Genomic DNA, 25685 nt, shown 5'->3' on the forward strand with positions numbered 1-25685 from the left:
CCCAGTCTTGAGGTCCTCGACTTGGAACATTTCAGACCAATCCCTAGAAGTTGGTTTCATAGTCGCCATCCATCCAATGGGCAACAACCCAACTATATTGATTATTAAGTGTTCTGTGGGTATATGTTGTGCTTAACATAATTTAGTAAGCACAACAGATATATGTGTCGAAGACGAAAACTTACCATATTCGTTGGGACAATATTGCTTAAATAAAGATTGCAAAAATGATTCTCAAAAGTGCTAATCTAATTAGTTTTTGGTTACCTATTCCACAATTTACCAAGCCCCGCTTTAACATTCATATGGAAAAAGCCATGTGGGAGGCAACCAATGCCATTCTCATTTTATGAGATTCCCAAGATGTTATGCATCACTTCTTCACATGATCCCGAGGACTCCAAGCGAATTATACTATTTGGTGCTAAGCCCAGCCTATCAACCAATTCACACCTCATTTGTCGCCTCCCACGATTCGTGAGACAGGAAAACAACGAGCATGTTTCTTTGTTGATAACTAATGCAGCTCGCCTTTAATTCCAAATGTGCCATGACTCATGAGACCACATTTGGATAGCGGTACCTTCCTCATATAATGTTATGGATGGAAGGCCTGGACATATAAAAATGCCATTTCGATCCAAGTCTATTATAGGCTTAATAATTAATTAGTTTCGGGATCAACCCATTAACCAAATCACACCCCAACTGTCGCCCCCCACCACTTGTGAGATATGAAAACAGTGAGCCTGTTCCTTTATTCACAATAATGGTGCAGCTTGCCTCTAGTACAAATGTGCCCACGACTCTTGAGACCACACTTAGGTAGTGGCAACTTCTCCCCATATTATTGTTGATGGAAAATTTGGACAGATCAAATCATTTTGGTCCAAGTCCATTTTAAGCTCTAAGACTGTAACTTGGTCCAACCAAGTAAGAGTTAATTTTGAGTCATTTGATCGAGACCTCATCACATAATTGTGTTGCATGCATAACATCAAATGCTAAAGCAATAAATAAATCATTGCATGCAACACAGTTAAGCACGCCTCTTTGGGATGATCACGAGCCCAACCTATGACCCACTAACCCTGTAGTGTGTTTATGATAAGTTTAAGGTGGTCCTATGCTATTAGAAAATATTTTACCCATCAACATATAGATGCGCCTTGTAATATCTTCATGGGCCACCTTTTCCGTGGGCCTCCTCCTCCGTGGACCTTCTTTCTCCATGGGCTTGCTTAAAAATAAAAACCTCACCAAAATTCCTATACTACTCTCATTACATCTTAAAAAGAAATTCCGATCATAGTTCAAGGGGAGTACATTAGGAGGGAGATAGCAAACCTTATTATTCCAAGGCAAAAAAAGAGAGGGAGAAAGAAGATAGCATTCCAACCATAAACATAAATATATAAAAGGTCGTGATCATCCATCCTTACATTCAATAGTATACATCCCATGTAATACAACAATCCATGATATCCTATATCACAAAATAAATTATACGAAGAAAACACAGGTACGCAGTTTGCAATTACAGGATGATCGAGAATATGTGCATCTAATGCACATAATAAATCTAAAGATCTAATTTTATTCAAAAACTAAAAACCAACATAATTAATAATGAAAAAAGGGCGAAAAACGGTTCAACCATCGGCTGTCAGTCCCTATAGCGCACTTATTCATTGCTGCCTACACTGCAGGGCGTGTGCGTGCACTGGCTCCTCTGCTAGTATGTGTGCAGCTTGCGCACGCTACCTCCCCGCATGCCACGGCTTGCTGCGTGCGCCGACAGCAGTAGTTTTGCTGCAATTCTCTTCCTTTTTTATGTTCGATATGAAACAACAATAAATAAAGCATAAAGGCAGAAAAATTCCTAATTTTTCATATGCTTTAATCATCGATAAATTTCGAAAAACAAACAAGCCATTTTCATCATATAACCAATAAATGAAAGCGATAAAACATGCTTCAAGAAGGCATAAAAGCATGTTAATCACATAACTATCAGGCCCTCCATTGAACCTGACTCAAATACCACTTGAAGGATCGCGTGGTACGGCCCGTGAACGCGCTAGCGGAAGCGATAAATCAAAACGTGTAATAATAAAAAATTCAACGCAAAATTAAATGAATCTAAGGGGTGTACCCTTGGTGTTCCGGGCGTTCAATGTACTAAAATAAAAACAAACATGAGGCTGATGTAAAATCATAGAAATCGAAAAGCATAAGGGTGGAAACAATACCTTAGTTTTTCACAGTTGCTTGAAATGTTCTTCACTTGAGACTTCAACGTAGCAGTCCTCTAATTCGTCCACACTACATGGGAGTCGGATCTCTACGTCCTGTTTGCTAGAAGAGAAAAAGAGAAAAAATTGCACCTTGTCAAAGAAAGAGAGAGAGTGGCCAAGAGGCTAGGAAGAGAGGAGAGGAATTTTTGTGCTGTGTGATTATGATTATAATTATTTTTTGAATAATTAAAAAATAATTATATTTCATAGATATTTTTATATACATCTTGTTTAGACAATAAAGAATGCTTCTAAATACATTCTATTATTTACAAGGTATATTTCTCTTTATTCCAAATAGAGAGATCCCAAAAAATGGCTAGAATTGTACTTTCTAAAATTGCAATTTGCTAGCGATTTATTTCCTTCTATGGAATTTTCCATGGGTTCAAAAGATGGGATTGACCGTTTTTTACCCTTAAAAATACTAGCACAATGAATTTTTATTTAAATTTAATTTAATAAAAATTCATTAATTGAGTCTAACTAGTGTTTAATCTAATTAAATAGATAAACCCAAAATTATCCTTATTATTTAATAAGATCCAACTTACTAAATTATAAGGACAAGCCCAATATAATTAATGCCATTAATTTATTCTTAGGCCTTTTTCCATCCAATGGATCTCTCTTTGTAACTAATCCAGTTACTTGTGGAATTAATTTCAAATTAATTTGTAGTTCCTTTCTGGTGATTTGTATGTGACTCTTTTGGTTCACCTTTCAGCTAGACTTGGATCAATGCCTAATATTATTATTAATTATATTCAATTTAATTAATAATTATTGATTAACCCTTAATCAGGAAAGCCCATCACCATGGGTGGCCGTCTAGCAACGGTCCATGACACTAGAGACTAGGTAAATTACTGTGGGAACATTTACGCTCTCGAATCTATACGGGTACAATCCTTCTATCTACCGTCTCCCGACCTTAGTATAGGGAATGGAATTAGGTGTCGGTTCCCATCCCGGACTAGGCATCTGTTCTTAATACTTAAGATCACATTACGCCAAATTTCTCAAAATAGGAGCTTCATTTTCCAACTCGTTCAACGACTGTGGTCACAAATTCATAAAGCTTTAACGAATCTCCAAGTGCATAGGAGACACCTCTATCACATACTCACAAGGGACGGATCCTCTTCTTGGAATTCACTGTCATCGCTACATACTCCGACTGTATTAGACAAAACTTATGATGATCATGTCTGTGATACAATCACTTCTCGCACAAATCCAAGATACAATTATCATATCCACGCAACCACCGTGATTCCTCAAGTTTGAGGACTACTCCTGCACTATCGAAATCGGGGTCTCAAGTCATACTGACCAAGGCTCCAAGGCTTTCATGTGATGATCCCCACAAGTCAGTCAGCCAGTTGACCACCTTGTTAACTAACCCACTGAAATTGCATAGACGTCCAATATCTATCGCCGATGAAATGCTGCACTCATTCAATGAATATAATACTCGGTGCAAGTCTCAGTCGGACCTCGATGCGGAGAATTAAGGTTGTTGGCTTGGAACATTGCAAACCAACCTTCAGAAGTTGGTTTTATAGCCGCCATCCAATGCACAGTTCAACTACATGGGTTATTAAGTAGTATGTGGGCATTTGTTGTGATGTCAAAGCAGTGTTTAAGTTAAATTTGGTAAGCACAACAGATACATGTGGTGAAGATGAATACTTACCATATTCGTAAGGACAATCTTGCTTAAATAATGATTGCTTGAATGATTCTGAAAACCGCTAATCTAATTGCCTTTTGGTTACCTATTCCAATATATCATATCATTTGAAACCTAGTTGTCCAATATTACGAAAATAACACTCTAAACCCCTCAAAACGCTATTCCTCTCTCTTTCTCTCTTCTCTCCATCTCCAAGTTTTGTCTTTTGGTCTTAGAGATCAAAGAAAAACGAAATAGAGATCAAAACATGTTAATCGATAGTGGTTGTCTTGATCTCTACTCTTTCATGATCATTCTTGCTAGCACGAGAATATCACGTCCTATTAGTGAGAGGATGGATGATTTTAAAGGGTCCTATCATCAAGATCTAATTGTGAACGGATTCGGAATGGAGGAATCGACGCTTGTATCTGTACAAAGAAAAACAACAAAGGTAAAACTCTTTTTTATGTTTTCCGCCTATTCTCGATTTTAATTATTTTTTTATAGCCTTTATTTTTACTAAACACGGAATGCCTGGGAATAGATGAAGGGTACACCCCTCGATGGGGTTTAGTTTGCTTAAGTCAGTTGTTTTTCAATTTTTCGCACTTCCACGCGCTTCCCTGGCCGATCCACTTTCTTCAGTAGGAAGCCTCACCCAAATCGTTCACACGGAATTTAGTGGATAACCATGCTTTACTGTCACCAATATTTTGGCATCGTTTCCAATGAGCACAAGGAATGCAACATAGCTCTCACTTACCTTCTTGTATAAATAAGGGTCCAAGTCGTTCTTGAGGAAGTCATAACCTCATATAACTTCATTAAAACGTATGTTCTAGCTTCTAGAGGCTTGCTTCAAGCGATGGATGGATCTTTGGAGTTGGTAGACCTTTTCTTCTTCTCCTACTGCTATGAAACCCTCATGTTGATCCATATGGATATCTTCCTCATTGAAACCATTAAGGAATGTCGTTTTCACATTCATGTATCATATTCCATAGTCATAGCATGCTTCTATAGCAAGCACAATTGTATGGATTTAGCCATAGCTACAGGCGAAAAAGTCTCCTCAAAGTCGACCCCAAGTTGCTAAGTATATCCTTTTGCCCCAAGCCTGGCCTTAAAGGTTGTCACCTCCCCATCAGCCTCAACCTTATATTTATATACCTATTTGCACCAGACGGGATTAACACCGTTAGGTTGCCCCACCAATGTCCAGACTTTGTTTGAACTCATGGAGTCCATCTTGGATTTCATGGCTTTAAGCGACTTTCCCGAATCGATGTCTAACATCGCTTCTCCGTATGTTTTTGAATCATTATCAACTAATCGATCACGGTTAGAAAACCATACCTTTCAAAGGCTGAGGCACTATGCTAATCTATGGAGGACCACAACATTATAAGTGGGAACGTTAGTCGTAGATAATGTCCTTGCATCCGATTGAGGTACCTCACTTGATTCCTTAAGGAGAAACTCTTGCGTCAGGTATCTGCTGGAAAACCACTTTCTAAGAACACTGCTTTACATGAGACAAATACCTTTTGCTTAGACGAGTCATAAAGATAGTACCTTGTAGTTTCTTTAGGATAACTGATGTACTTGCACCAAATTAGACCTTGAATCCAACTTGTCTCCCACTAGTCTTTTGACGTATGCAGGGCTAACTCTACATTCTCAAGTACTTGTAAGAAGTAGGCTTGTTGTGCCATTTTTGATATGGCATCTACGCCACTGCCTTACATGGTGCTATGTTTAATAACCCAACCGCCGTCTCAAGTGTATAACCCCATAAGGAGAAATGCAGTTTGGTAAAACTTATCATGGACTAGACCATATCCAACAGAGTCCGGTTCCTCCTTTCAGTCACGCCGTTCAACTGAGTCATCACGGGAGATATCTACTAAGAGACTCTACCATTATCCTTTAGATAATCTAGAAATTCACCACTTAGATACTCGCTTCCTTCTTCTAACCGAAGTGCTTTAATTTTGCGACAAGTTTGATTCTCAACTTCAAGTCTGAATTTTTTGAACGTCATAAAGGCCTCCGACTTATACCTTATTAGGTATACATAACTGGACAATGAGGAATCATTGGTAAAGGTTATGAAGTAAGAGAACCCTCCTCTTGCTTGAGTAGTCAATGGCCCAGAGACGTATGAATAGATTAAATCCAATAGACCGCTGGCAAGCGTGCTTTTGCCCAGAAAGGGCTTCTTAGTTATATTCCTTTTAAGATAGGATTCGTAGGCCGGTAGATTGTCCAAATTATCTATTTCTAGACTCTTTGAGTCTACCAACTTCCTTATCCTATTTTGAGAGATCTAATCTAGCTTTGCATGCCAGATCTGTGCGTTCTCAAGATCATCTAATTTACATTTATTTTGAGTAGGCATGATTAAAGGATCGCACGGTACAGCCCAGGAACGAGCTAGCGAAAGCGGTAATGGAAATGCATACAATAACTAAAAATTAAAGCATAAAAAAAAATGAATGCAAGGGGTGTACCCTTGGAGTTCCCCAGTGTTCGATGTAGTATGTAAGTTGCACAACAATAAAGGTTAAATCATACGATGCTATGGTTGAAAATAATAGGAGAAGCTAATTGTAAAATCGAATTTTACCACTTTAATGTTTCAAGCTTCCAACAAGACAACTTTGTCGAATTTGTCCACTCGAGATTTCAACATAGGAATCCTGCAAAGATGATCCACACCACACCAGAATAGACGAGGCCTTGATCCCTTTCCTAAAAGGAATCAGGACCAAAATCTCACCCTTGGTGAGAAGAGAGGGGGCGGCCGAAAAGCATGATGGAGGAGGAGGAAATTTTGTGTTTTATTGTGTATTGAATTATTAACCTAATGATTATACACAATATATATATATATATATATTTACCTTCAATAGATAAACAAGAATGTGCATAGATACATTCAATTATCTATAAGACAACTCTTCAATGCATTCCAAATAAAGAAGAGTCTAATTATGACCAAGCTAACACTTTCCAAAAATACAATTCTTTGGTCAACTTTCTCTCCATTAATTTTGCTACTGACCTTAATGAGTGGGCTGATTTTATCTGAAATAAATTCAACGTTCAAAAAATTTTAATTAAATCCAATTTAATAAAATGCATTTAATTGAGCCTAGTATGTATTTAATCCAATTAAATACTGAAGTGAAAGATCGCGGGGTACGGCCCGAAAACGCGCTAGCGAAAGCGGTCAAAACAAAATAAAACAAAATTAAATGAATCTAAGTTGGTGTACCGAGTTCCCGGGCATTCGATGTACTAAAATAAAGCGTACAAGGGGATGATGTTGAAACCATAAAATCGAAAAATAAAGGATAAAAAATGATACCTTCGTTTTTCACGATTGCTTGAAATGCTCTTCACTTAAGGCTCAAACGTAGTAGTCCTCTAATTCGTCCACACCACATCGGAATTAGAATCTCTACGTCGTCTTTGCTAGAAGAGAAGAAGAGAAGAAAATTGTACCTTATGCAAAAAGAGAGAGGGCGGCCAAATGCTTGTCAAAGGAGGGGGGATTTTTTTGGATTGTGTAATAACGATCGTAGTTATTTCCCAAATAATTATATTTCGTATATATATATATATATATATATATATCTTGTTTTCATAATTAAGAATGTTTCCAAATATATTCTATTATCTACACGGTATATATTTCTCTTTATTCTAAATAAAAAGATCCCCAAAATGGCTAGAATTATACATTCCAAAATTACAATTTGCTAGCTATTTATTTTCTTCCATGAAATTTTCCATGGGCACATGAGATGGGCTTGGCCGATTTTTACCCTTAAAAATAAAAGACCAATGAATTTTTTGTTTAAATTCAATTTAATAAAAATACATTTAATTGAGCCCAAATAAGACCAAAATTATCCTTATTATTTAATAAGATCCAACTTATTAAATTATAAGGACAAGCACAATATAAATTAATGCCATTAATATATTCTTGGGCCTTTTTCTATCCAATGGATCTATCTTTGTAAGTAATCCAATTACTTGTGGAATTAATTGTAAATTAATTTCTTGATCCTTTCCGGTAATTTGTGTGTGTCTCTTTCGGTTCACCTTTCAGCTAGACTTAGGCTAGTGTCCAATATTATTATTAATTAAATTAATTTAATTAATAATTCTTGGTTAACCTTTTAATGTTGAAAGCCTGTCACTATAGGTGGCCGTCTAGCAAAAGTTCATGGCACTAGAGACTAGGTTAACTATCGTGTGAATATTTAGGCTCTCGAATTCATACGGGTACAATCTTTCCGTCTATGGTCTCCCGATCTTAATCTAGGTCAAGGAATTGGTTGTCAGTTTCCATCCTAAACTAGGCGTCTATACTTAATACTTGAGACGCGTTTCTCGATATAGGAACCACCTTTTGCTCTTCGATCAATTACTGTGGCCACAGATTCATAGAGCATGATGCATCTCCAAGTATATAGGAGATACCTCTGTCATATATTGATAGGGGACGGATCCTCTTTTTGGAATTCACCGTCCTCGCTACATACTCCAATTGAATTGGATAAGACTTATGATGATTGTGTCTATGACACAACCACTTCTTTCGCAGATCCAAGATACAGTCATCGTATGCATGTGACTGCCATGATTCCTCAAGTTTGAGGACTACTCCCGTACTATCAAAGCCGGGGATTCGAGTCATACCGATGAAGTTTCTAAAGCTTCCATATGACAATCCCAGCAAGTTAGTTCAATTGATTCGATACCTAGTCAATCAACCCACCAAGATCGCATAGACGCTCCGTGTCTGTCACTGATGAGACACGATACTCACTTATTGAATGCGACTCTTGATGCAAGTCTCCATAAGATTCTCGATGCCTATGCATGAGGTCCTCGATTTGGACCTTTTCAGACCTAACCTTTTGGCAGTTGGTTTCATGATCGCCATTCAATCTGTGGCACAACTGCACGGTTGTCAATCGGTCTGTAGGCTTTATTTGATGTTTAAGTAAAAATATAAACATACAAAATGAGCACAACAAAGTGGATGCCAAAACAAGTGAATACATATTTTATTCACTTAAAATAATATTACATGATTTCAATTTAATTTGTCAAAATAAAATACACCTTGGCCAATTTGATTGACTTATGGTCATTTAATCTAACATAAAGCCAAGTTGTCTCTTATTAATGAATGAAATCCAATTTATTAATTAAATAAAGATAAGCCTAGTTTAAATTAATTCAATTAATTCAAACTTGGGCTATCCATCTAATGGACCACCATGTGTGAGTAGTCTAATTGCTTACACCTTATGGAATTAATTCAAAATTAATTCCTTGTTCTTTCTCGGTGATTTGTGTGTGTCTCTTTAGGTTCACCTTTCTTTGGCTAGGGTACAACACTAATAATTAACTAAATCTAATTAATTAATCATTCTTGATCAACCCTTGATCAAGAGAACCTGCTACCATGGGTCACCGTATAGCAATGGTACATGGCACTAGAGACTAGGTGAATATCCGAGTCAACATTTAGGCTCCCGAGTCCATACGGGTACGGTCCTTCCGTCTTCCATCTCTTGGCCTTAGTCTAGGGCATGGAATTTGGTGTCTGTTCCCATCCTAGACTAGGTATCTATGCTTAATACATGAGATCGCGTTACGCCAAGTTTCTCGACTTAGGAACCTCTTTTTCCTATTCGATCAACTAGTGTGGCCACAAGTTCACAAGGAGTGAACCCATCTCCAAGTGCATAGGAGATACCTCTATCACATACTTATAAGGGACGGATCCTCTTCTTGGAACTCACCGTCCTCACGACATACTTCGACTGCACTGGACACGGCTTATGAGTATCATGTCTATGAAACGATCACCTCTCGCACAGTTCTAAGATACAGTCACCATATGCACATGACATCCGTGATTCCTCAAGTCTGAGGACTACTCCTATACTATTGGAGTTGGGATTCGAGTCATACTGACCAAGCCTCCAAGGTTATCACATGACAATCCCCATGAGTCAATTCAGTCAGTTTACCACCTTGTCAATTAAGCCACTGAAATTGCATATACGTCCAACGTTTGTCGCGGATGAAACTTGGCACTCATCCATTAAATGCGGTAATCAATTCAAATCTCAGTAGGATTCTCGGAGCAACCCTCAGAAGTTGGTTTCATAGTCGCCCTCCAATGCACAATGCAACTACATGGGTTATTAAATGCTCTATGGGCATTTGGTATGATGTCTAAGCAGTGCTTAACGTAATAGGTAAGCACAACAGACACATGTACCAGAGATGAATACTTACCATATTTGTGAGGACAATATTACTCAAATAAAGATTGCTTGAATGGTTCAAAAAATCGCCAATCCAATTGACTTTTTGGTCACCTATTCCAACAATGATCCAATCAGACCTATGCAGAATATAAAGAAAATTCTTTAATTTACCTAGTAGATGAAAAGATCCATCTTTCATCAAATAGAAATAATTTTTATTAATGAAAAATTCAAAATTAGCATGTCTAACAGCGGAATGGAAATGATGTTTTTTTTAATCATGCTCCGTACAAAATAAGAATCTTTTAATTCTGGCCTAACATGATCACTAACTACTATGTTGATTGTTCCTACAGCTTCAGCAACAACAATCTTGCCATTGCCAAGCCTTAGGATCAGATCGTCTTTAGCTATTTTAAGCGGTTTTATTAAAGAAAGATTGTTTTCCTTTAATACTAACTTGTAGTTATTATTACACTTAGAAAATTACCATAGAAATGAATGGGTTTCGAGCTATGTTTGGTTCAAGTTTCATGGGATTCTGAGAACGTTCAAATTTTAGTTATTTTACGTGATTTTATTAAAGAAAGTTTGTTTCCCTTCCATAAAAACTTATAGTTATTATTACGCTTAGAAAATTTATCATACAAATATATGAATTTAGAGCTATGTTTGGTTGAAGTTTCGTGGAATTCTGAGAACGTTCAAATTTTAGCTATTTTACGCGATTTTATTAAAGAAAGTTTATTTTCATTTAATACTAAGTTTTAGTTATTATTATGCTTAGAAAAATTACCATACAAATGCAGGGTCTAGAGCTATGTTTGGTTCAAGTTTTGTGAAATTATGAGAATGTTCAAAATTTAGCTGTTTTACACGATTTTATTAAAGAAAATTTGTTTCCCTTTCATACCAACTTATAGTTATTGTTACGCTTAGAAAATTTACCATACAAATGCATGGGTTTAGACCTACTTTTGGTTCAGGTTTTGTGGAATACTTAGAACGTTCAAAATTAGCTGTTTTGTGCGGTTTTATTAAAGAAAGTTTGTTTCCCTTCCATACTAACTTGTTGCTATTATTACGCTTAGAAAATTTACCATACAAATGCATGGATTTAGACCTACGGTTGGTTCAAGTTTTGTGAAATTTTGAGAACATTAAAAATTTAACAGTTTTACGGTTTTATCAAAGAAAAGTTTGTTTCCTTTTCATACTAACTTGTAATTATTATTTCGCTTAGAAAATTTACAATACTATGCATGGGTTTAGACCTATGTTTGGTTCAAGTTTCGTACACTTTTGAGAATGTTCAAATTATAGTTGTTTTACGCGGTTCTATTAAAAAAGGTTTGTTTTTCATTTCATACTAACTTGTAGTACTTATTACGCATAAAAAAATTTACCATACAAATACATGAGTTTAGACCTACGTTTGAGTCAAGTTAAGTGGAATTCTGAAAACGTTTAAAATTTAATTCTTTTACGCGATTTTACTAAAGAAAATTCGTTTCCCATTCATACTAACTTGTAGTTATTATTACGCTTGAAAAATTTACCATACAAATGCATGGGTTTAGACATACGTTTGGTTCAAGAGTCTTGGAATTTTGAGAATGTTCAAAATTCAACAGTTTTACGCGATTTTATAAAAAAGAGTTTGTTTCACTTTCATACTAACTTGTACTTATTATTATGCTTAAAATGTTTACCATACAAATGCATGGGTTTAGCGTTATGTTTGGTTCAAGTTTCGTGCAATTTTGAGAACGTCCAATTTTAGTTATTTTGCGTGGTTTTATTAAACAATGTTTGTTTTCATTTCATACTAACTTGTAGTTATTATTATGTTTGAAAAATGTACCATACATATGCATGGGTTTAGACCTACGTTTGGTTCAAGTTTTGTGGAATTTTGAGAACGTTCAAAATTCATTTGTTTTACGCGATTTTATTAAAGAACGTTTGTTTCACTTTCATACTAACTTGTACTTATTATTATGCTTAAAAAGTTTACCATACAAATGCATGGGTTTAGAGTTATATTTGGTTCAAGTTTCGTGAAATTTTGAGAACGTTCAAATTTTAGCTGTTTTGCGTGGTTTTATTAAAAGAAAGTTTGTTTCCCTTTCATACCATCTTGTAGTTATTATTACACTTAAAAAGTTTACCATACAAATGCATGAGTTTAGACCTACGTTCGGTTCAAGTTTCATTGAATTCTGAAAACGTTCATATTTTAGCTGTTTTACGCAGTTTTATTAAACAAAGTTTGTTTACCTTTCATACTAACTTGTAGTTATCATTACGCTAGGAAATTTATCATACAAATGTATGGGTTTAGATCTACTTTTGGTTGAGGTTTCGTTGAATTCTGAGAATGTTCAAAATTTAGCTGTTTTACACGGTTTTATTATAGAAAGTTTGTTTCCCTTTCATACCAACTTGTAGTTATTATAACACTTAGAAACTTTCCTATACAAATACATGGGTTTAGACCTACTTTTGGTTCAAGTTTTATGGAATGCTGAGAACGTTCAAAATTTAGCTGTTTTGCGAGGTTTTTTAAAGAAAGTTTGTTTTCCTTCCATACTAACTTGTAGTTATTATTATGCTTAGAACATTTACCATACAAATGAATGGATTTAGACCTACGTTTGGTTCAAGTTTTGTTTAATTTTGAGAACGTTCAAAATTTAACCGTTTTATGCTATTTTATTAAAGAAGTTTGTTTCCCTTTCATAATAACTTGTAGTTATTATTACGTTTAGAAAATTTACCATACTAATGCATGGGGTTAGACCTATGTTTGGTTCAAGTTTCTTGCAATTCTAAAAACGTTCAAATTTTAGCTGTTTTACGCGGTTTTATTAACGAAAGTTTGTTTCCGTTTCATACTAACTTGGAGTAGTTATTACGCTTAGAACATTTACCATACAAATTCATGGGTTAAACCTACGTTTGAGTCATGTTTCAAGTAATTCTGAGAACGTTCACAATTTTGCTGTTTTGCGCCTGGATTGTGTCACATCTCTCTCTTTTTTGATGGGAATGAATGAGAAACCACATGGATTCTTTGCGGGGGCTAGAGGACATAGACAGGGTGACCCCCTCTGACCATATCTTTTTTGTGCTTGTGATGGTGGTGTTACATATGGGACTCTAACAGTTGATTGAGCAGGACATGAGTTTCACATTCCACTGGAAATGTGAGGCGCCACTAGTTTTTCAGTTGGGATTTGCTGATGACCTGCTACTGTTTAGTCAAGCTAATATAGACTCTATTCGGGTTTCAAATATGGATTGGATCGGTTTGCGACTTGGTCGGGGCTACGACTAAACGTTGAGAAGAGTCACCTCATTATTTCCCGGTCAGCCCAGGATGTGAAAGAGCAGCTGTTACGGTGTTGGGATTCGAGGAGGGTCATCTTCTGATGAGGTACTTGGGTCTCCCTTTAATATCCTCTAGATTATCTATCTTTGAATGCCAACCATTATTGACTAAGATTGATACACGTATTGATGGTTCGGAGGGCTTGGCTCTTTCATATGCAGGAAGGGTGCAAAATATTAAATTTGTTCTTATGGCACTGAGTGTTTATTGGGCTTCTGCATTCATATTATCGAAGGAAATCATCAAGGACATTGAGAAGCATTTGCAGACTTTCCTGTGGAAAGTTAGGGGAGATAAAGGCTACGCTAAAGTAGCGTGGAAGGAGGTTTGTAAGCCTAAGGAGGAAGGTGCCTTGGGCTCAAAGCCATTGGTAATCTCAATCATGCTCTGATGTGCAAAAACCTTTATGAAGTCATCCGAAGTGATAGGATTTCTATCTTGGTGGACTGGCTGTTTCATGGGTGCCTACGTGATAGTTCGGTTTGGACTATACCGGAGCAAATGGAGGATATTATTGCGTCTGGGGGCCTAGCTGCGAACGGTGATGGAATATCACATTGGAGATGGGAGTGGTTTTTACCTATGGAAGGACCATTGGCATCACCTTGGTCCTCTTCTCGACAGATTTCCATGGGCACCTAGCAGTTTGAGATTTCATGAATCTATCATGTTGAACTCGGTTATCCATGAGGGCCAATGGCATTGGCCACTGATTACAGACATGGAGTGCTTGGAGATCACACACACGCTGCCTCGGATCTATGGAGGTGTAGATTGCATTGTGTGGAGATATTCGCGAGGGAGCCCACCTACCTAGGAGCTTTATCGGCTTATTTTACCACTAGGACCGAAAGTAGGTTGGACTTCAGTACTTACTTTCGGGATCTTTGAAGATTCCCTGACATATGTTCATACTTTGGCTTGCAATCAATGAGAAGCTAACCACGACGAACAAACCTTGGTATCCAACCTAGGGAGCTGTGTGCTTTGTAATGAAGACATGGTGGAGTCAAATAACTACCTTTTCTTCCATTACAGACTTAGTAGACAATGCCTTAGCACTGTTTGGCGCATTGTACGATTTCACTGGCCCATAGGGATTGGGCAAGAGATATTGAATGGGTAGTGAGAAAGTGGCGAGGGAAATACATCATCAACATAGCGTACCGTGCCTTACTTGGTTCGTGTGTTTACCATATATGGAAGGAGTGGAACCAAAGACATTTTGAGCATGATGAGAGGCCTCCGAGCGTGGTGGCTAACTTAATTGTGGAAGATTTCGACACCATATACTTTATTAAGTTAGCTAACTCCGTCAGTACATATGCATTGTATAGACTGTGACATATCCCTTGGCGTGTCGAGAAAAACACCTAGATGGGAGCACCGTTGTACTATATTTTTCCTTATTAATGAAAATTACATTTCTCAGAAAATGCATGGCTTTAGACCAATGTTTGGTTCAAATTTTATGGAATAAGAACGTTCAAAATTTAGCTGTATTACACGATTTATTAAAGAAAGTTTGTTTTCCTTTCATACTAACTTGTAGTGATTATTGCGCTTATAAAATTTACCATACAAATACATGGATTTAGAACTAAAACCGTGCAAAACAGCTAAATTTTGATTCTTTTTAGAAGTACAGGAAACATGATCCAAATGTAGGTCTCACCCCATGCATTTGTGTGGTCAATTTGCTAAGCGTAATAATAACGACAAGTTAGTATGAAAGTGAAACAAACTTTCTTTAAAAAAATCGTGCAGAACAGCTAAATTTTGAACATTCTCAGAATTCCAAGAAACCTGGCCCAAACGTAGGACCAGGCCCATGCATCTGTGTGGTAAATTTGCTAAGCGTAATAATAACTACAACTTAGTATGAAAGGAAAACAAACTTTCTTTAGTAAAACCGTGCAAAACATCTAAATTTTGAACGTTCTCATAATTAAACAAAACTTGATCCAAACGTAGGTCTAGACCCATGCATTTGTGTGGTAAATTTCGCTAATCGTAATAATAACTACAAGTTAGTATGAAAGGAAAACAAACTTCCTTTAGTAAAACCGTGCAAAATAGCTAAAATTTGAACGTTCTTAGAATTCCACAAAACTTGGCCCAAAAAGTATGTCTAGACCCATGCATTTGTGCGGTAATTTTCTAAGCGTAACTACAAGATAGTATGAAAGGGAAACAAACTTTCTTTAATAAAATCGTGTAAAACAGCTAAATTTTGAACGTTCTCAGAATTTCACAAAACTTGACCCAAACGTAGGTCTATACCCATGCATTTGTGTGGTAAATTTTCTAACCGTAATAATAACTACAATTAGTACGAGTAGGAAACAACTTTCGTTAATAAAATGTGCAACTAAATTTTGAATGTTCTCAGAAATCCACGAAACTTGACCCAAACGTAGGTCTAGACCCATGCATTTGTGTGGTAAATTTTCTAAGGGTTGTAATAACTACAGGTTAGTATGAAAGGAAAACATAGTTTCTTTAGTAAAACCGTGCAAAACATCTAAATATTGAACGTTTTCAGAAATCCACGAAACTTGACCCAAATGTAGAAAATGACCCATGAATTTGTGTGTTAAATTTTCTAAGCGTATTAATAACTACAATTTAGTATGAAAGGAAAACAACCTTTATTTAATAAAACCGTGCAAAACAGTAAAATTTTGAACGTTCTTATAATTTTACGTAACTTGACCCAAAAGTAGGTGTAAACCCATGCACTTGCGTGGTAAATTTTTTAACCATAATAATAACTACAATTATTACGAAAGGGAAACAAACTTTCGTTAATAAAATGTGGAAAACAACTAAATTTTGAAGGTTCTCAGAATTCCACGAAATTTTACCCAAACGTAGCTCTAGACACATGCATTTGTGTGGTAAATTTTCTAAGCGTTAATAACTATAAATTAGTATACAAGGGAAAAACAAACTTTCGTTAATAAATCCGTGCAAAACAACTAAAGTTTGAACGTTCTCATAATTAAACGAAACTTGACCCAAACATAAGTCTATACCCATGCATTTGTGTGGTAAATTTTCTAAGCGTAATAATAACTATAAGTTAGTATGAAAAGAAAACAAACTTCCTTTAGTAAAATCGTGCAAAACAACTCAATTTTGAACGTTCTCAGAATTAAACAAAACTTGACCCAAACGTAAGTCTATACCCATGCATTTGTGTGGTAAATTTTCTAAGCGTAATAATAACTACAAGTTAGTATGAAAGGAAAACAAACTTCCTTTAGTAAAACCGTGCAAAATAGCTAAAATTTGAACGTTCTCAGAATTCCACAAAACTTAACCCAAATGTAAGTCTAGACCCATTCATTTGTGTGGTAAATTTGCTAAGCGTAATAATAACTAGAAGTTAGTATGAAAGGAAAACAAACTTCCTTCAGTAAAACCGTGCAAAATAGCTTAAAAATTTGAACATTCTCAGAATTTAACAAAACTTGAACCAAACGTATGGCTAGACCCATGTATTTGTATGGTAAATTTGCTAAGCGTAATAATAACTACAAGTTAGTATGAATGGTAAACAAACTTTCGCCAATAAAACCGTGCAAGACTGCTAAATTTTGAACGTTCTCAGAATTCTACGAAACTTGACCCAAACGTAGGTCTAGATGTGTGATAAATTTGTTAAGCGTAATAATAACTACAAGTCAGTATAAAAGGGAAACAAACATTCGTTAATAAAATCGTGTAGAACAGCTAAATTTTGAATGTTCTCATAATTCAACGAAACTTGTTTCAGATGTAGGTCTATACCGATGCATTTGTGTGGTACATTTTCTAAGCGTATTAATAACTACAAGTTAGTATGAAAGGGAAAAAAACTTTCGGTAATAAAACCGTGCAAAATAACTAAATTTTGAACGTTCTCAGAATTCCACGAAACTTGACCCAAACGTAGGTCTTTACCCATGCATTTGTATGGTAAATTTTCTAAGCGTAATAATAACCACAAGTTAGTATAAAAGGAAAAAACAAACTTTTGTTTATAAAACCGTGCAAAACAGATAAATTTTGAATGTTCTCATAATTTCACGAAACCTAACCTAAACGTAGGTCTAGACCCATGCATTTTTGTGGTAAATTTGCTAACCGTAAGAATAAGTACAAGTTAGTATGAAAGGAAAAAAAACTTCCTTTAGTAAAACCGTACAAAACAGCTAAATTTTGAACGTTCTCAGAATTACACGAAACTTGACCCAACATAGGTCTAGACCCATGCATTTTTGTGGTAAATTTTTCAAGCGTAATGATAAATAAAAGTTAGTATGAAAGGTAAACAAACTTCCTTTAGTAAAACCATGCAAAATAGTGCAATACAAAGTGCAAAACTTGGTCTCTCTCTTTCGAGATGGATTCCTACAATTCTCTCTGGCCTCTTTCACACACTACCACACCATCTTTTACACACACACAAATCCTAGGCTCTAATTCGACGGCCGGCGATGGTTCTACTGCCGATGATGATATTGACGAGGATGGAGGAAGCGATGAGGCGAGCGACCATGGTTTGGATGACTTAACGGTGGAGGAGATTATGGGTGGAGACAATAACCGTGAGCGATTTGGAGCGCGGGTTCAAGAGACGGAGGACGCGGTACGCATGATTCTGACGACGAAGGATGGTTGTACGTTGAGCATGAGGATCGAACGCTTCCAAAATATGGCTACCGATGAGTTTTTGACTATGAATATGAGGCAACGTCCATGTCTAGGCGCAAAGACAATTCACGACGAACACGATTTGATATCCTTTAACTTGCCTAAAATTTTAAAACTTGCATATACGATTATTGATGCTAGAGATAAACAAGCTTTGGAAGCGTTGCGTGACTTGAAAAATAAATGGACGAAACAATTTGGGGAAGAAGCAACGACGCGTTGCTTCCCACCATCCATGGATTCAACCACCACGCCGTTTTTGCCAAAGATCTTGCGGCCAGCTATGAGGAATGTCTTGCCACCGGTTAGAAGAATGGAGGTTACGGAAACGCCGTCTCCGGATCCGGACCCGACCAATTCGCCGGTTGGAGAAGGGAACGTGGCTGACTTCGTATCAAACTCTGATCATGTGGCAATTGTTGATGACATGGGGGTTGACTCGGCCAATGTTGACCTAGACACTAACGAGGTGGTCAAAGGAGATGCAGATAGGGAGAAGGAGACTTTTGTTGAAATGGTCAAAGGTGACTTGATCAACTATGACGAGATGAACATTGACTTGGTCAACAACACAGTTAATGTCGACATGGACAACTACAGGGGGAATGAGACTTGTGCTGAAGTAGTCAAAGGTGATTTGGTCAACGATGAAGAGGTCAACATTGACTTGGTCGACAATGCAGCTAATGTTGACATAGGCAACGACGATCCAGTGTTGAAAAGGTCAAGGATGGTAATAGTGGTGGATCAGAAGTCAGACGAACTTATGAGACAAACTCTACTTATACCGGCTTATTTATAGGGAACATTCCATTGCAAACAAGCTTAGAGCCAGTCGGGGATGATAAGATTGCTGATGTGTTCAACAACTCATCCGGTAAGACTCTCTCATTTGTCCTTCCTACAATACAAAATGATGAAATTGTTGTCCGACCTACAATGGAATGTATACAAACGGAGCTAGGCGATGGGAAACCACTGTGGTTGGTTACTTTTTGGAAAAGCGATCATATTTTTATCATGTCCAAAGTTTGTCTTGTCGGCTTAGCCTGGTTTATGGGAGGTTAAGGCCACCTCAAATGAATTTTACTTCTTCCAATTCAAGACAGTTGCATATATGGAAGAAGCAATTGAAGGGGGACAGTGGCTGTTCCAAGGGCAACCGATTGTACTCCAAAAGTGAAAACCGAGAATGGTAATGCGAAAACTCAAACATACATAAGTCCCAGCTTGGATAAGATTGAGACATTTGCCCGTTGAACTATAGACGGTTGAAGGTCTTAGCACGGTGGTGAGTGGAATAGGCAGACCCCTATATCTTGACGCGATCACGATAGCATGGACGAGATTGGACTTCGCTCGTGTATGCGTGATGTTAGATGTGAGTTTCAAATTACCAAAGCATATTGTTCTCATGATGCCTAACGAGGAAGGATGAGAAACACCATACAAAATTGATGTTTGATATGAATGGATACCTCCGAAATGTACTAGTTGCATGACGTTAGGCCATACGGCTAAGACCTGTACGTTAAATAAGCCATCCAAGCCAGTCGAACCGCCGGTTTCTATCCTCATCCCTAAAGAAGCCCCTACAAGGTCACCACCTATGCATGAGCAGGAGTCGGCAACTCGAGGAACATAAAACCATAGAAAGGGAAGCGAATTTCCTCGTGGACGACAGTTGAGTCGAGAGGAAAAGGGTAAGGCAATTTCTGTACACAATACGTTTGACGCTCTGCAATTACTGGATGACGCACTTGAGACACCTCGGTCTCCTAATGAAAGCAGCCCCATACATCGTGCCCCATGTTGAATGCAGCTATTTGGAATGTCTGAGGCCTAAAGAAACGAGACCATCAGCTAGCTGTAAAAGACATTGTTGCTGAGTTCAGGTTACAGTTCTTTGGTCTTCTTGAAACTTGTGTTCGTCCTAATAATATTAATGTTATTCAATCTTTCTTATTACCTTTAATGGAAATAGTTTGTGGACTATGGGTTTGTCGGTAATCGGGTTTGGATTACATGGGATGAAAATTTTATTGATGTTCATGTGGTCAAGTGCGGGCTCAATTCGTCCACTACCGTGTCCATGTACGATCACTGAATGAGTCAGTCGCCATTACGGTAATATATGGAGCAACGGAGGTGGCGGCAAGAAGGGATTTGTGGGAGGCACTAGAAACTATTGCGATACAGAACTCTGATATTTCATGGCTTATTGGAGGGGACTTTAATGTAGTGTGTGATATGAGCGAAATATGTGGAGCCTCGGGTGACATTCGAGTGGCTATGGAGGAGTTCAATGGCTATATAGATAATACCGGACTACTACCATTGCCTATGCAAGGAGAATGATTTACATGGCACAACTGCAATGCAAATCCACGAAATTTGTGGAAAAGATTGGACCGAATGCTTATTAATGAGAGGTGGATGGCTCGATTTCTGATGTCGTTCTGTACGTGTCTTACACAACGTACTTCAGATCACTCTCCATTGGTACTGAATGGGGATAGTCACCAACGGTATGGAGGTATGTTTTGATTTGATAACTATCTCACGCTATCTCTAGAATTTATCCCCCGTGTCCAACAGATTTGGCAGCATAGCATTATTGGAACCCTGATGTATGCGATAACGAGGAAACTCAAAGCGCTAAAGACGGTTTTTCGAGAAATGAAGAGGAAAAAGGGAGATATGTCACATAATGTTCAACTGGCTAAGGGGTTCCTTGAGATGGAACAACGGCTCATTAGCGCTAATAGGCAGGATGATCTATTACTACAACTAGAACACTGTTGCCAACTAGTACTAGCCAAAGCAGCCAAACTTGAGCAGGTGATGCTTCAGCAGCGAGCAAAAATGCAGTGGATGAAAGAAGGAGACCAATGTTCCCGAGTCTTCTTCCGCAAGATTGCACAAAGGAGATCGGTAAGGAGAATTCTACAGATCAATGATGATCATGGAACCACGCACACTGACCTAGGAGCTATTAACAATGAGTTTGTTGATTATTACCATAATCTTCTTGGAGGGGGTATGCGGCATGAAGTGATCAATCTTAGTTTCCTTAGACCCTGGGCACGCTATCGGTTGAGTGACGAGGAAGCAAACCTGCTACTTGCACAATTCACGCCAGCAGACACGAAACAGGCATTGTTTGATATTGCTTAAGATAAAATGCCGGGACCGGACATGTATTCATCGGGTTTCTTTAAAGCCGCTTGAGCCATAGTGGGGCAGGAGGTGTCGTTTGTAGTACTCGAATTCTTTCGAACGGGCCGTCTCCTGAAGCAAATTAATACTACACTTTTGGCGCTTATCCTAGAGGTATATTCCCCTATGACTGTTGGTGATTTTCGGCCTATATCTTGTTGCAATATGTTGTATAAGATAATCGCCAAGCTCATTGTCCAACGATTAAGTATGATGCTGGATAAACTTATAAGTCTGTGGCAAGCGGCATTTGTGCCCGAACGAAGCATTGGAGACAATATTATGCTAGCGCAGGAACTCTTCATGGGATAAACCAAGCACGTCTTCCTCCCCGTTGTGAGCTGAAAGTGGACATCCGGAAGACATATGACATGGTTGAATGGGATTTCTTGATTGCCGCTATGAGGCTATTTGGCTTTCCTGCTACATTCATCATGTGGATTGAGGCTTGTATTACTACACCCTCATTTTCTATTGGGATAAAGGGAAAACCCACGGGTTCTTCCAGGGGGCCAGAGGACTTCGGCAGGGTGACCCGCTCTCACCTTACCTATTTGTGCTTGTAATTGAGGTCCTACATCTAGGCTTTCTACAGCTGATTAAACAAGAAGAATCTTTTATGTTCCATTGGAAATGTGATACAACCAAGATCTTTCAACTAGGATTTGCCGACAACCTACTATTATTTTACCATGCGGACATGGACTCCATTAGAGTATTCAAGATAGGGCTGGAACGGTTTGGAGATTAGTCAGGACTGAGGCTGAACGTACAAAAAAGCCATATCATAATTTCATGTGCAGCACAAGAATTACGGGAGGAGATGCTCACCATGCTTGGATTTCAAGAAGGGATCTTACCAATGAGGTTCTTGGGGCTCCCCCTTGTATCCTCTAGATTAAAGATTGCTGACTGTCGGCCTTTGCTGTTGAATATTGACAAAAGTATAGCTGGATGGGAGGGTATGAATATCTCTTATGCTGGCAGAGTGCAAATTATCAAATCTGTACTCACATCATTGAGTTTGCATTGGGCATCGGCGTTTATTCTTCGAAAGAGAGTTATTAACGAAATTGAGAAGAAGCTACGTACTTTCTTATGAAAGGGGACGACAACCAGTGGTTACGCCAAGGTATCTTGGAATGATCTATGCCGACCGAAGGATGAAGAAGGACTATAATTCAATGATATTTATATCTTGAATCGTGCACTAATGACGAAGAAGCTCTATGATATCATTAGATGCGATAGAACCTTGATTTTTGGGTAGATTGGCTTCACCAAGGAAGGCTATGAGACAATTCCATATGGACAATCAGGGAACATGGAGGCTCATGGACTTGGCGTAATAATAACTACAAGTTAGTATGAAAGGAAAACAAACTTCCTTTACTAAAACCGTGCAAAATAGCTAATATTTGAACGTTGTCAGAATTCCACGAAACTAGATCCATGTATTTGTATGGTAAATTAGCTAAGCGTAATAATAACTACAAGTTAGCATGATAGGTGAACAACCTTTCGTTAATAAAACCGTGCAAAACAGCTAAATTCTGAACGTTCTCAGAATTCCACGAAACCTGACCCAAACGTAGGTCTAGACCCGTGAATTTGTGTGGTAAATTTGCTAAGCGTAATAATAACTACAAGTTAACATGTAAGGGAAACAAACTTTTGTTAATAAAATCGTGCAAAACAGCTAAATTTTGAACGTTCTCAGAATTCTACGAAACATGACCCAAACGTAGGTCTAGACCCATGTATTTGTGTGGTACATTTGCTAAGCATAATAATAACTACAAGTTGGTATGAAAGCGAAACAAACTTTTGTTAATAAAATCGTGAAAAACAGCTAAACGTTCTCAGACTTCAACGAAACTTGACCTTGACGTAGGTTTATACCCATGCATTTGTGTGTAAAGTTTCCAAGCGTAATAATAACAAGAAGTTAGTATGAAAGGGAAACAAACTTTCGTTAATAAAGTTGTGCAAAACAGCTAAATTTTGAATATTCTAAGAATTCCACGAAACTTGACCCTAACGTAGGTCTAGACCCATGCATTGGTGTGGTAAATTTGCTTAGCATAATAATAATTACAAGTTAGTATGAAAGAAAAACAAACTTTCGTTAATAAAATCGTGCAAAACAGCTAAGTTTTAAACGTTCTCAGAATTCCACGAAACTTGACCCAAACGTAGGTCTAGAGCCATGCATTTGTGTGGTAAATTTGCTAAGCGTAATAATAACTACAAGTTAGTATGAAAGGGAAACAAACTTTCGTTAATAAACTTGTGCAAAACAGCTAAATTTTGAACGTTCTCAGACATGAACGAAACTTGACCTGACGTAGGTCTATACCCGTGCATTTATGTGTAAACTTTCTAAGCGTAATAATAACAACAAGTTAGTATGAAAGGGAAACAATTTTTCGTCAATAAAGTTGGGCAAAACAGCTAAATTTTGAATGTTCTAAGAATTCCACGAAATTTGACCGTAACGTTGGTCTAGACCCATGCATTGGTGTGGTAAATTTGCTAATCGTAATAATAACTACAAGTTAGTATGAAAGAGAAACAAACTTTTGTTAATAAAACCATGCATAACAGCTAGGTTTTGAATGTTATCAGAATTTCAAGAAACTTGACGCAAACGTAGGTCTTGACCCATGCATTTGTATTGTAAATTTGCTAAGCGTAGGAATAACTACAAGTTAGTATGAAAGGAAAACAAACTTCCTTGAGTACTACCGTACAAACCAGATAAATTTTGAACATTCCTAGAATTACACGAAACATGACCCACTCATAGGTCTAGACCCTTGCGTTTGTGTGGTAAATTTGCTAAGCGTAATAATAACTACAAGTTAGTTTGAAAGGAAAACAAGCTTCCTTTACTAAAACCGTGCAAAATAGCTAATATTTGAACGTTGTCACCTAAGCGTAATAATAACTACAAGTTAGCATGAAAGGTGAACAACCTTTCGTTAATTAAACCGTACAAAACAGCTAAATTTTGAACGTTCTCAGAATATCACGAAACTTGACCCTAACATGGGTCTACACCATTCATTTGTGCGTTAAATGTACTAAGCGTAATAATAACTATAAGTTAGTATGAAAGGGAAACAAACTTTCTTTAATAAGATCGTGCAAACCAGCTAAATTTTGAACATTCTTAGAATTCCACGAAACTTGACCCAAACGTAGGACTAGACCCATGAATTTGTAGTAAATTTGCAAATCGTAATAATCACTACAAGTTAGTATGAAAGGAGAACAAACTTTCATTAATAAAATCGTGCAAAATAGCTAAATTTTGAACTTTCTCAGAATTCTATCGAAACTTGACCCAAACATTGGTCTAGATCCATGCATTCGTGTGGGAAATTTGTTAAGCGTAATAATAACTACAAGATAGTATGAAACAGAAACAAACTTTCGTTAATAAAACTGTACAAAACAGCTAAATTTTGAATGTTCTCAGAATTTCACGAATCTTGACCCAAACGTACGTCTCGGCGCATGCATTTGTGTGGTAAATTTTTCAAGCGTAATAATAGCTACTAGTTAGTATAAAAGGGAAACAAACTATTGTTAATAAAACCGTACAAAACAGCTAAATTTTGAACGTTCTCAGAAGTGAACGAAACTTGACCCTGACGTAGGTCTATACCCATGCATTTGTGTGTTAAATTTTCTAACCGTAATAATAAGTACAAGTTAGTATGAAAGGGAAACAAACTTCCTTTAGTAAAACCGTGCACAATAACTAATATTTGAACGTTCTCAGAAGTCTATGAAACTTGACCCAAATGTAGGACTAGACCCATGTATTTGTATGGTAAATTAGCTAAGCATAATAATAACTATAAGTTAGCATGAAAGGTGAACAACCTTTCGTTAATAAAACCGTGCAAAAAAGCTAAATTCTGAACGTTCTCAGAATTCCACGAAACTTGACCCAAACGTTGGTCTAGACCCGTGAATTTGTGTTGTAAATTTGCTAAGCGTAATAATAACTACAAGATAGTATGTAAGGGAAAAAAACATTTGTTAATAAAATCGTGCAAAACAGCTAAATTTTGAAC

Source organism: Sesamum indicum, linkage group LG1 (genome assembly GCF_026168435.1).
Source record: "Sesamum indicum cultivar Baizhima isolate 11 linkage group LG1, ASM2616843v1, whole genome shotgun sequence".
Taxonomy (NCBI): domain Eukaryota; kingdom Viridiplantae; phylum Streptophyta; class Magnoliopsida; order Lamiales; family Pedaliaceae; genus Sesamum; species Sesamum indicum.